The sequence below is a fragment of the Henckelia pumila genome, unplaced genomic scaffold (assembly GCF_033568475.1).
Source record: "Henckelia pumila isolate YLH828 unplaced genomic scaffold, ASM3356847v2 CTG_461:::fragment_3, whole genome shotgun sequence".
Taxonomy (NCBI): Eukaryota; Viridiplantae; Streptophyta; class Magnoliopsida; order Lamiales; family Gesneriaceae; genus Henckelia; species Henckelia pumila.
Genome location: NW_027331831.1, coordinates 12,754,870 through 12,768,409, shown reverse-complemented (window position 1 = coordinate 12,768,409; position 13,540 = coordinate 12,754,870). Strand labels below are relative to the sequence as shown.

The following is a 13,540-nucleotide window of genomic DNA, read 5'->3' as shown; positions in this document are numbered from 1 at the left end:
GAAGGCTTATCTACACTGCCTCTGTGGTGGCTGCTTCACCCTTGAAGGAAGATGGGAGTAGATACAAAGAATTCATGGATGAAACCTGTTGGATCCCTCTCCATATCTCCAACCCTTACACCAATACTTATGTTCAGGTACTAGATGACTTAGCTTGTTACATAAGTACGACCTTTGAGTGAAATCTTTTAATTTAATTTTTAGGAATACACCCAGTTGAAGACATTGGCTGAAACGTAAATTTTAATTTGTTATCATGTTTACATATTTATGAATAATTTTTTTTTAAATGCATTTTTCTTCAGAACCTTCTGTTGTATTATGGCTATTATGCATTAGATCTGTATAATTGTGGAAAGGAAATTGCAGAGGCTGCAAAGGCATTGAATTGTCCAGTGAATCTGTGTGATTTTTGCTTGCTGGTATTGAGGTGACGATTTACTATTTTTCTTGTGTTTTTTTTTCTGATAATTATTGCTTCCCGTTTTTGGAGTCGACGATCTGTTAGTATTTTTGTCTTTATTTCTTTTTTTTTGTATGCACTTTAATCTTTAGACAGTGGTGAAATTAGTAGATAAATTTTGTGAATTTAAATTTGTTTCTTGATTTTCTTTCTCTCCTAGTGATTTGAGATGTAAAATTTATGTTGTATTTTTGTTGAGTGAAACACCACTTTCTAAATGCTAAACTTGTTTTCATTTACTTGTAGGTTTTTTCTTTGTTATGAAGTTTTAACTTGTTGATTAATTTTAGAATCTACATAAGTTGTCTGAAGCTGATATTATGAATTTGGCTGCTGGAGTTGAATTCAATACCTTTCATCCAAATGGAAAAGCAATTGTGGAGGCTGGAAAGGCATTGAACTGTCCAGTAATGAAGGTATAAACCCTTCGAAGTCTTGTATAGGTTCTAACTTGGGTATTAGAGATATTTTAGTTTGTCATTACCGTTTTAATAAGGCGTATGATAAATTTTATGATGTCTACACCGCAACATGGTAAGCTATTACCAACTCGGCATCCGATTTTGTTCGGGTTTTAAGATTTAGTTTCTTCTTTCCCAGGAACGGTAGAGGTTTCTTTTCATTTAGACATATCTATTCCCGCTTGAGATAATTTTCAATGGAGTATCTTTCCGTCTGTTTTCCTACCTACAAGATTTTTATGTTTATGTTTTTGTGCTTTTACGAACATTATTATATTTTCATGATAGTATGCAGATGCACAATATAGCGTGTCTTTAGTTATTGCCTTCATCAATTTTTCAAATTTGGTAATGATGTTATTTTCACCAAGTAAAGGTGCTTTTTAGGCTTTTTAGTGATCATGTACTTTATAAGGGATGCAGGTAGCAATTTGGCGAGATCCCAGAACAAAAAAGATTGATAATAGCTTTTAGGGGAACAGAACAAGTAGGTTTGCTATTTTGCCGATCAGTACACCAAGTATTGTCTGTTTTCCTTGCTGATGTGCTGACATTTTTTCCATCCATACAAGCTGGAAGGATCTGAGGACATATTTGATGCTAGTTCCTGCGGGGTAATGCATCGATTTAAAAAAAAATCCTGCTTTCTTTTCTTTCAATCATGTATTTATTATGGCAAATGCTTCTCTTCAATCCATTAACATGAACCTGTTGTAAATAAATGTGAACCACTTACCCAAGAAATTTCCGATGAAGATGATGCCTTTAGAAGCACTATATTTGGATGCTTGCTTAAAGTTAATATTTCTGATCTTCTGTACGCTTCTACAGGATAAATCCTGAAAGGTTAGGTGGTGATTTTAAGCAAGAAGTATAGGTACTATTTAGGTTGTTAGCTTCAGTTTGGCAACTGCATTTATTGGACCCACGGTTATTAGCATGCAATTGCTTCTTAAATCTGCTGATTCATAGTGGCTTCTTGAGTGCTTATGATTTAGTTAGAACAAGATTGATCTCACTCATTAAACAGGCTATTGACTATCGGTATATCCCATTTTTTTATCTGGAGCGTTCTCTTTTATAGACCCAAACTTCTGATCTGCCAACCAAATTTCTGTCGAATTAATTATGTTAACTTTTATAGGCAACTTGCAAAAAAGCATAATTAAGGATTGCCTCTTTTGAATTAGTAGTAGAGGAAAAAAAACATAAGTCTTAAATGTTGCTCCTGTTCTGAATAACTATATCATCTTACTTGTGCTATATGTTAGAGGTGATTCTTTGGAAGTAGAGGAAAAAATCATAGCTCTTAAAGTTATGCTTTTGATCAGAGAAGTGCTAATAGGTGTCATGGTTTTATTTATTGAAGGAACAAGTGAATTTTTGTAGATTAAAATGGAAATGACTTGTGTCTGAAATATTTTACAGATATTGCTCTTGTGAAATTCGAAGGTGACAAGAAGTTGTCGTAGGCTTGGGAGGAAAATTAAAAAAGCAAAGTGGAGAACAAGTAAGTCTCTGATTTCTCCGGATATCACTTCTAAATTTCTTGTGAAAAATTGTATGAACTCGTGTTTCAGCTATGAAATATGAGAAAGAATGGATTCCGATGGGGTGAATTCTTGCTTTGAGCGATTTATGTAAATTTTTTTTGTATGAAATTACTTGGATTTGTTTGAGATTGTGATCACAATTTAGTGTGATGGAACAGGGCTCAATAGAAGGTAGCAGATATAGCTTCATGGGAGAACACCAAGAAGACATCTTTTGACGCCCAATTAAGAAAACTTGAGGTAAAAACATTCAACTTCGATTTGGTTGTTTTCATATATCTTCAAATTCGCGTGTGTTCTAATGTAAATATTTTGGCTATAAAGCTATTCATGATCATCACTTTTGGTTTACATGAAATCCTGAACAAAATTTGAAAGTTATAAATATAAAATATTGAGCCAGACTTTTAATCTACAGGAAAAACTAGAGAAGAAGGAATATTATGCAGAAAGTGTGAAAAACAAGGCGGCACTAATACACACAGCAAAAGAGAAGAGAGACACGGTTGAAGCTACACATAAAGATGAGATATTCAAGGCAACGGAGGCGGCTAATACATGCATACCGTGCAACCAAGCAGATTCCTGAGAAATCTTTTCGATGCTTTTAAGGTGAAGTGTCTTGTACGTGTTTAGCAAAGAATGAACTGCGAAGTTTCAGGATTCTATTGTAAAGTTTGTTGTTTTGATATGATGTTTTGTAATATTGAAAAATTGTATATTAAATTTTATTTTGAAAATTTTAAATTTTGATTGATTTATAATATTGAAAATTTGTATATTAATTTTTTTTTAATTTAAGAAACGACAACGGATTTAACCTGTTGCAAAACTGTTGTCGTAAGTCTCAAAAGACAACGGATTTAAACTGTTGCAGAACTATTTTCGTACACCTACTTAAGACAACGGTTATAAACCATGGTCAAATAGTGTGTACGACAACAGATATTAACTGTTGCATATCCGTTGTCATATGTTGGAATCCACAACGGATATAAACCGTTGTTGTATGTTATATTTTCGACAACACCTAAAAGTACAACGGTTTTTTGACCCCTATATCCGTTGTCGTATCCCTTTTTTCTTGTAGTGTGCTATCATGACATGTTTAATCTAAATAAATCAATGAAACTAGGTTTAACAATTGCAGCTATCTCGATTGTTAGATTTTAGGATTAACTGTTTTCACAAATCTAACAGCTATTTTTAATCAATATGGAACGTTATCGTGCTCAGTTGGTTATTGATAAGTTTTGACTAGATGCTGGGTTTGGTCAATTAAAATAGGAGAACATAAAAATTTTAGTGGCTATCCCTTTGATTTTAAGGTTAATTGTTAGAAACTGCATGAATAAATTATTTGTCAGCCGATGACCAGTGATATGATTGGAATATGGAAATTCCTTGAATCAGAATTTGGTAAAGTAATAAAATTTCTCTTTTAATTATTTGCTTTTCTCATTTATTAAATTCTCACATTATTTTTAATTTGTTATTTTTATTCAAAACCAAAAAACCCCCTTTTTTAGTTATATTTACTTGAAATAAATAAATACTCATTCCCTGTGGATTCGATCCTGCTCATTACTATACTCGTTTTGTTAGGGAGTAGGAATTTTAAGTTTGTTAGTTGACGACAGGCATATCAAATTTTTGGCGCCGTTGCCGGGGAACGGTGTTTATAATTATTTCTTTTAAGTTCTTGTTATTTAATTATTTTGGATACAGAGAAAATTTTCAAAGTGAATGGACATCGATTGAAGGTGTTCTGTGAAGATGAAAGTGTGTCACAGATGAAGATCGAGTTAACAAATCCTGATTATTCCACAACTTGAGGGGATTGGTAACGTCAAGCATAACGACGCTAAAAAATTGCGCTTTTGGGAGGAAACCCAACGTTTTTTTTTGTTATTCTTATTTATCATCTTTTTTATCTTGTTTTTGAAAAAAAAAATTCAGAAAAAGATTTTTCACAAGGTGTGCCCACGAGTCACGCCCTATGAAAAATCCTCTACTATGCAAAAAGTTAGAATTTTTTTGTGATTTTTCTTATAAATTTTTAGAAAATGTTTTTCAACAAGGCGTGTTCACGCGCTATGGAAAAACATCTTCTGCCTCAAGTTTTGTTTAGATTTTAGAAAAAAAAAATTAAATAATAATAATAATAATAAGGAATAAGCATGAAGCCCTTTCTTTTCTTTCTCCCTATTCATGTTTATTGTATCTCTTCTACAGGCGCCTATTACTCCCTCTTCTCGTCTTCTTATCGGCGCCGCCTGCCGTCTCCACCATCTTCCCTCCGCCGGCCGCCGTTTGCTCAACTCCAGTGTCGTTCACTGCCTTTCTTTCTTCTATGTCCCACCTTCACACAATATTCATCTTCCTCTCAACACCAGTCACCGTCTGCCGTTCCTTTCTCTCACAGACCACCATAGCCGCAGCCTGCCGCCTCATCCCTCACTCTGAATCACTATGCCTCACTCCGTCGATTTTCACCATCACAGTTCGCCACCGCCTGTCATTCTCACTCCGATCACGGTTGCCGTCTGATATTTCGCTGCTGTTTGCATATCTCTCTACTCTTAGATCATCATTGTTTGATTGTTATTTTTGGTTCGGTGTGCACTATGTGCTCTTTAGTTCGCCAAGGTTTTATTCCTTCGTAGTAGCTGCTACTGTGATTTTGGCGGGTGATTGCTGAAATATTTTGTGGAGCGTTGTTTGATTTGAATGAATTTCATCGATCGTGGTTTGATCCAAAGTTGCCTCAACTCAAGTTTCCCCCACCTCAGCAGTAGATGGCACTTTCGTCGATGCTCAAAACTGTCAGGAGAGTTCTCTAACTATCCTTATGCTTTGTTTTTATTTGAGAATTTATTTATGTCATTGAGGACAATGCCAGATTTAGATGAGGGAGGGTTTAAGTTGTTTGTGTCATTCTTATAGGTGGTTAATTTTTGCTATTTTTTTTCATTCTTTTAATTCAATTTTGTGAGTTTCAGTCCAAGAGGTATTTAGTTCATGCTTATTGTTTCTCTCTTCTGAGTCCTGGATACTTCTGACACTGATCCTTTTTGAAAAAAAAATATATATTTTTCTATTCTCTTTGCTGCATTGCGGGTAGTTGCTCTTGATAATTGGTTGAAAGGACAAATGTATGGGTCTAACACATAGCCATCTTCTGTGGTGAGATTTGGGCCAATGAGCAGTCACTAAATCATGCTCTGTTTTCTTGATTGTGTGTTTGTCATGTATTGTTGATTTTTCTAGAACTTGCATTGTTATACATGTTCTCATTAACCTCTTTTGGTGGATTGAATGCACTCTGTTTTCTTGATTGTGTGTTTGTCATGTATTATTGATTTTTCTAGAACTTGCATTGTTATACATGTTCTCATTAACCTCTTTTGGTGGATTGAATGCATTGTTCAAAAATTAAGGGACCTAGGTTAAAACCATTTTTTTCATATGCCCCAGCTTTGAGCCTACATTTATGCATATACCTTTGATTTTAAGGTTAATTGTTAGAAGCTACACGAATAAATTATTTGTTAGCTGATGACCAGTGATATGATTGGAATACGGAAATTCTTTGAATCAGAATTTGGTAAAGTAATAAATTTTCTCTTTTAATAATTTGCTTTACTCATTTATTAAATTCTCACATTATTTTTAATTTGTTATTTTTATTCAAAACCAAAAAACCCCATTTTTTAGTTATTTTACTTGAAAGAAATAAATACTCGTTCCCTGTAGATTCGACCCTGCTCATTACTATACTTGTTTTGTTAGGGAGTAGGAATTTTAAGTTTGTTTGCTGACGATAGGCATATCATAATCGGATATTTGATATTAACTCTAGTATAATAGATTGATCATTTTAATTTTAATGAAAAACTATAGCTAGTAGTGGTATGTCCCATCCCATAAATTTTACGCAGAAACTGACGGTTTTACAGGTCAATTTCGTGAGACGGAATTTCTTATTTGGTAACTCATAAAAAAATATTATTTGTTATGCTAAAATATTATTTTTTTATTATAAATATAAATAAAATTAACTCGTCTTACTCACAATTAAAGATTTATGAGACGTCTCACAATAAACTTACTCTAAAATTTTAAAGCATATTATGACTCAAGTATTATGTTTGAACTATTATTCCAAAGATGTGTAATTATTGCTCCTAATAATAGAAAATATTTAATTGGATAGAGCTATATAAGAAACCAACAAGAGTGAGACATATCGTCATAGATGTAAAAGACTCTCTTCATGATCCATGACCACAATATGAAATATGAAACGTGTGGGGACCTCGGGTGCTAATCTCCATTATTAAACATCATCAATAATAATGTGCACAAGTATACATAAGAATCAAACAACTAAATTTTTTTTTTCTACACAAGGTGCCTCGCTCGAGCGCCCTCTACATGCGCTCGAGCGAGAGCAGATCTGGCCGAACACATGCACACAGAATTTCGAAACATTCTCAACGAAAAGTTGTAGATCTCTGTCTTAGCTTTCCAATGCCGCCAACCTCACTCTAATCGGAATTTTCAGTAAAAAGTTATGAGCATTCTCCCAAGATGGGTCGGTGCAGAAATTTACAAAAATTACCAAAGACTACAACAAGTTCAAAGTTACTAACATGTTAAATAGAGCTGTCTCATGCATTTCTGATGTGTACCAACATTTAATCATCTCAAATCAAATCTAAAATGATCTTTATACAAGAAACAAAGTAGAGCATGCTTCTTAAAGTATAAACATCTTATACATGTTTGCGAAGTACAATATAACAAGATCAAGTCTAGATCTAAGTTCTCAAACCATTCTAATGCTTGAAGATCACAAGGTTATCAGCACAATCTACTTCTTAAACCCGAGTCACCACGTTCTAAATCTCTCAATCTCGAGCTATCCAAGCCACATCTGACTCGCTCATGCACAAACCTGATGCAATACACACATACAAACAAACCAACAGCCGGATAACTCCGGTGAGAATAAATCTCAGTATGAACGACATGCATATACATCATTTAAGCATATTGACTCTATATGCTATAACAATCTTAAATCATCAAAACATGTAATAACATGTAAATCATGAAAGTACAATCAATTCTTAACTTCTTAAAGCATAACTGTTCATCAACAACAATATATAAACACATTCATATCTTGAATGACATATAATAGCACGCTAGCATTTATAACTGCATATTCTAAACCATAGAACTCTCTAGATTAATGCATAAATGCAATGCATGTTTCAAGGAATAGGTTATCAAGTCTGACAACAAAAAAATCTTAGCTCTTGGGATCCCGGGGAATAAAATCTTTAACCGACCACCAACTTACCCAATCGAGGTAGCGTTAAATATCTCAATTCCCCTGACTTTGGTGCAACTATAGTGAGTCTTCTAGCTCTAGAAGTAAATCTACATTCCGTGTCACTCACCTATAGCCCTCCAAATATCATTTCGCAATCTAGGCCAATCAGCCCTCTATGCTTTTCGAGGTAGGGTTCAAGATGAATGCAACATAATCTTGATGCATTAAATCATACAAATACTGATAAATATTTTGAACACACAATTCAATAATCATTCAAGGCAACAATAACAAGTAAATCACATAAAAGCACTTAAACATATACGTATGTGATTTTAGAAAACTCGATAATCAAAACGATCTCAAGTTGCTCTTCCCATAATATCTAATGTCTAATCATACCTTTCGATCTCGAGTATTAGATGATCCAATTCTGGACAAATGACATCAAAGAACTTCTATCAAAATCTACTCAAATCATTACAATCATTCAAGGCAAACTAGCTTCAAACCTTATTCAGTCTTTCTCGATTCAAAGGCTAACCGACTCGAAATCGATCTCTTGCAGTTCAAATCTGAAATGCATTGATATACAACTCAATATCATCTTTTCAATATCATTTCAATCTTATTTAGACTCATTAAACTTCTCCAATGGATCCAATAACAGTAATTCAAATCGGCGGCGTAACGGTTCGAAACCGGCAATTCTAAAAGCATAAGCATCATCAATACCACCATCTCAACACTATATCATCACCAATTCCACAATATAATTTCGAAATATACAGCCCCATATTTTCAGAAATTTCAACAATTCTTTCAAAAATCGAAAACATGTCCAAACGACGATCTTTTCTCGATCTGTCTTAGAAATGCTATCGTCGTATATACTAAAACACGTTTATACAATCAAATCTTAATTCTAACAATATCTTAAAATTCAAACATGGTAGAACTTCATAAAACTTACGTCAAAACGTAGCACTCGAAGCTATAATCGCAAATATACGATCAATCGAAAATTCTATCGGGCGGATCAAAAGAGCCAAGCTTCAAAGTGAAATAATCGACCCTGAACTTCTTATTTCTGATTTCTCACGTATAAATCTGATAAGGAAGGTGATATACACGTTTTCAATGTATAAAAATCTATCTAATGCCACTTGCATGCATTAATTACATTTTAGTCCCTCAACTTTTGGGAAATTGCAATGTGGTCCTTCTTCAATCTTTTGCTTCTACTTGAATCCTTTTTAATACTCAAATTCATAGTTTAAATCTTAAATCCCATAAATAATAAATTCAAATATTCTAATCTTTTAATTTAAGAATTTCGGATATTAAAATCTTAAAATCCGTAAATTCTCAAATTAAATATTTTCGACCCGAAATTTAAATCTTTACTTCCGTAAATTCTCACATTAATATTTTCTCATATTTGGAATTTAAATATCAAATTCCGTAATTACTTAATATTTTCGGGCCTTACAATTCCTCCCCTCTAAGAAATGATTTTGTCCTCGAAATCGCATTCGATCTTACTGTTGAATCTCGTAAGCTGTATAGTTGACTGACTTAATATGTTCTTCAATTATGTGAGCTATTCTGATATCTTCTCTTCTATCGTATCTTATTCTTTGGTCTGATTGCTTCTGCAATCATATCTATCCATTGTGTTGTTGTAAGGCCTTGAAATTATTATTTCTCGTGATTAACAGAATTGATTATTAATTATTTTAGAGATTTATTGAGCCGGGATTGAATCGAATTAAATTGAGAGTTTCAAGGACCGAAATGCAAAAGTTGGATTTTATTATTATCTCATGCAAGTTGTTCTCCCCATCACTTCAACATCACTTCACCCTCTCCTCTCCTCCTCCTTTCGTACGTACTAAAGCGAGAAGCCATGGGAGACACTTCTTCAAGCTTTTCTTCCGTCTGATTCGCTCGAGCCGACCGTTAGATTTTTATTCCGAGTTGAGTTTCACGATCACTGCAACGAGGGCTTCGTTCTGACGTAAGTTTTGCTACGATCTTCGAACTTTGATTTTTGTTGGGTTGTCAGAATTTGATAATCTTCGAGTATGATGTTATTCAGTTAGCTTAGATCGTGTATTCGAAGTCTGTTTGGAAAAAGAACGAAGTTTGGATTTTATATGATTTTTTAGGTATATTTCGAAAATGGGGTGTTGGATTTTAGTTGGATTTTGATTGATTTGTTGGTTGAGAAGTTGATATGGATGGTATAGAATGGTTTGATGATGTTGTTGATTTTTGGTTTGACCGATTATTGCCGTTATGCCGTCGAAATCGAGTTTTGGTTTATCGGTTGTTTGTTTGGTTCAATTCCGGGTTTGTTTGAGTTGTTGGATTGACACCGAATCCGTATAATCTTCATTTTCAGATTTGAATTGGAGTTTTGGGTTTGGATCGAACTTGGGAGTTGATCGAATTGAGAATCGAAGACGGTATATTGATTGAGTTTTCCTTGTTTCGATTTGTTGTGATTCGATTGATTATTTATTTGAGTTCGTTGTTATTTTCATATTTGAATCCTCGACGGACTTGAAAGGTAAAAATCGACATTGATACGAATGGGGTAGAATACTTGAGTTCGATTTACTCTCGAGTCCCGAAAATCACATACTGCATGTTAATTGCTTGTGTGAACTTGATTGATTAATTGTTTACACTTGCATTCATATTGAGCCGATTATTCGATTCGTTTTGAAGATAGACGTTTTAGGAAGCTATATTGAAGTGGCTTTGGATTTCGAGTTTTTCCAAGTGCCAGAATACTTCTTATAGTTGCTCTGAAGTCTAGGGGTTTGAGTTGTGCGACATCCACCTGAAAGGGTGTGTAGGTGTGTTATTGTAATGACTTGACTCCGGGATCCCAACCGAGTACCGATCGATATTTTGATTATCTGACTTGATAATCCCGAGTTTTTAAGTCATGCATACATTCATTATCATTTTGAATTGTTATTGATTGATACTTTTCGTTATGAGATGTTTATCTGATATTGCATGTCTGTCTCTTTTACTTAAAAATTATATTTCTAACCGGTTTATCCGGCTGTTGTCTTTGTTTGTATGTGTACTTGGCAACAGGAGGATCAGGAGCAGGACCGAGTCATTTGGGTTAGCTCGAGCTGAGAATGATAGAAGTGAGACACCGTGTGTCGTAGGGCTGTGCCTTTTGGAATTTTATTGTTTTGATTAGTCAATCGAATTATGTCGTCGAACTTGTATTGTTAACCTCATTTTGTTGGTGTTTCAAGCTCATGATTTAATGCTTAAGCTATGGTTGGAACCTTGGTTGTTTGGAGTGTTGTATTGAGCTTGTGGAGTTAATATTTCTGGTCCAGGTTTCAGGAACCCGAGAGGCACGCGCGGGCGCGCAAATTTGACGCGCGGGCATGCCTCATTGTGCAGCAAAAGGGATTTCTGCCCGAGGGCTGTGCGCGGGTGCGCGTGGCCGGCAGAGTGTCATGCGCGGGTGCGCCTGAGGTTGGCGCGGGCTCGCGTGTTTAAAAGAAAAAAATTTTGATTTGTTTTTTTTGCGGCTCTTCTTGTTCGATTTTGTTGAATTATTCGAGATTAATGGATTAGAAACGGGGTCTCACATTAAGTTGTATCAGAGCGATAAGATTCTTGGATTTGAACTAGAGAGAGCGAGGTAGATCGAGTACGCATGAATTGAATTCTCGCATGTGATTGATTTATTTAAATGATTACTTTAAATGCGTGCGAGCATGCTTTATCGATTCTTGAATTAATTGAATTACATGATTTGTGATTTAATTTATAAAGCATGAATTACGTGATATATATCTGTAAATGTGATATTATCTGTCATTGGATATCATTGAGATTCATGAGTACTCAGAGCAGAGTTTGGACACCGAGGTTTGAGATTGAGGTTGAGTTTGAGATATTGTGTCCTAACCTTTGATATCAGATGGCACCTCTACGATCTGTGAGAAGGAATCCACCACCTTTGACTCCTCCTTCTACTGAGAATCCGCCGCCAGTAATAAATCTTCCGAATGATCAGGGTAGTACTGGAGTGGATCAGTTTGATGCAACCGCGACCCCGATGGAGACTCTATTGAAGAGATTTCGATCTTTCCGACCGCCTACCTTGACTGGTACCAAGAACTCTGTTGACTGTGAGAGTTGGCTAGAGGACATCGATCATCTCTTTGATTCCCTTGACTATACTGATGACCGCAGAATCAGGTTAGTCATTCATCAGCTTCAGGGTGTTGCCAAGAATTGGTGGACCACAACCAAGAGGGCAAATGAGAATCGAGGCACCATTGTTACTTGGGATTTATTCAAGACTGAGTTCTACAAGCGATTCTTTCCTCAGCAGTAGCAGAGATCTTTCCAGAATCATTCTGTTCAATTTCAGCCTCAGCAGTCCCAGTATCTGTACCAACCTTCTCAGCAGTCGAATCAGTCTCAGAGGGTTGAGGGAGGCAACAGTGGCAGAAACAGGCGAGATCAGTATAGACCGAAGGGGAAGCAATTCAAGAAGTCTGGGAGCAGTTCATCGAGCTCTGGTGGCTCTAGACAGTTTAGTTCCGGATAGAATTCAGGGTTTTCGAGAGCATCGTGTATCAAGTGTGGAGGACACCACCCAAGTGATCAGTGTCGAGGCATGTTTGGTAGTTGCAATATTTGCCAGCAGCCGGGTCACTTTGCTAGAGTATGTCCTTAGCGAGGATCTGATAGAGCTCAGAGCGGCAGTTCTTCTAGACCACCAGCTCAGCCCGAGAGATCAGCTTCTGCAGTCCATTTCTTCCAGCCCCAGCAACAATCTCGTCAGGGAGGTAATCAGAATCAGAACCAACCTCCTTGACAGCAGGCGAGGACGTGATAGCAGGTAACTATTCAGTATTTGGTTATCCTGCGTTTGTTTTGATTGATACGGGTGCTTCTCACTGTTTTATTTCTGAAATATTTGTCGTGATGCATGATTTATTTGCTGAGCCATTATCTGATGTCGTTTCTATCACTTCACCTTTGGGTGGGGAAACTGTGTCGGTGAGATTGATCCGTAATTGTGTATTAGAATCCGAAGGAAATTCGATTGAGATTGACTGCATTGTACTTGGATTATCTAATTTTGACTGTATTGTCGGGATTGATGCTCTGACCAAGTATAGGGCGACAGTAGATTGCTTTCAGAAAGTGGTTCGTTTCAAACCTGAGATGGCAGATGATTGGAAGTTTTTCGGTAAGGGTTCTCGATCCAGGATTCCTTTGATTTCTGCGTTGTCCATGTCTCGTTTGCTTCAGAGAGGAGCAGAAGGATTCCTGATTTTTGTAGTAGATGTTCAGAGGTCTAGTCCTGAGTTGACTGAGATATCGGTGGTTAGCGAATTTCCTGATGTTTTTCCAGACGAGATTCCTGGTTTGCCGCCGATTCGAGAGATCGAATTCAACGTCGAACTTGCACCAGGTACTCAACCTATTTCGAAAGCACCTTATCGAATGGCTCCGTTGAAATTGAAAGAGTTGAAGGAGCAGTTAGAATATTTGATTTTCAAGGGATACATCCGACCTAGTGTATCGCCTTGGGGTGCTCCAGTGCTCTTTGTGAGGAAGAAAGACGGTTCTATGCGACTCTGCATAGACTATCGACAGTTGAATCAAGCGACGGTCAAGAACAAGTATCTTCTACATAGGATCGATGATCTTTTTG

The 13,540-nt window shown here is 35.9% G+C and overlaps 1 long non-coding RNA gene across 1 annotated transcript; it reads left to right on the top strand.

Moving 5' to 3' along the window:
- Nucleotides 1-2,392: 2,392 nt before the first annotated feature.
- LOC140871292 (uncharacterized) lies at nt 2,393-3,049 on the top strand. Its single transcript, XR_012147673.1, has 3 exons — nt 2,393-2,434; nt 2,646-2,717; nt 2,896-3,049. It is a non-coding gene; the product is annotated as an uncharacterized lncRNA (long non-coding RNA).
- Nucleotides 3,050-13,540: the final 10,491 nt, after the last annotated feature.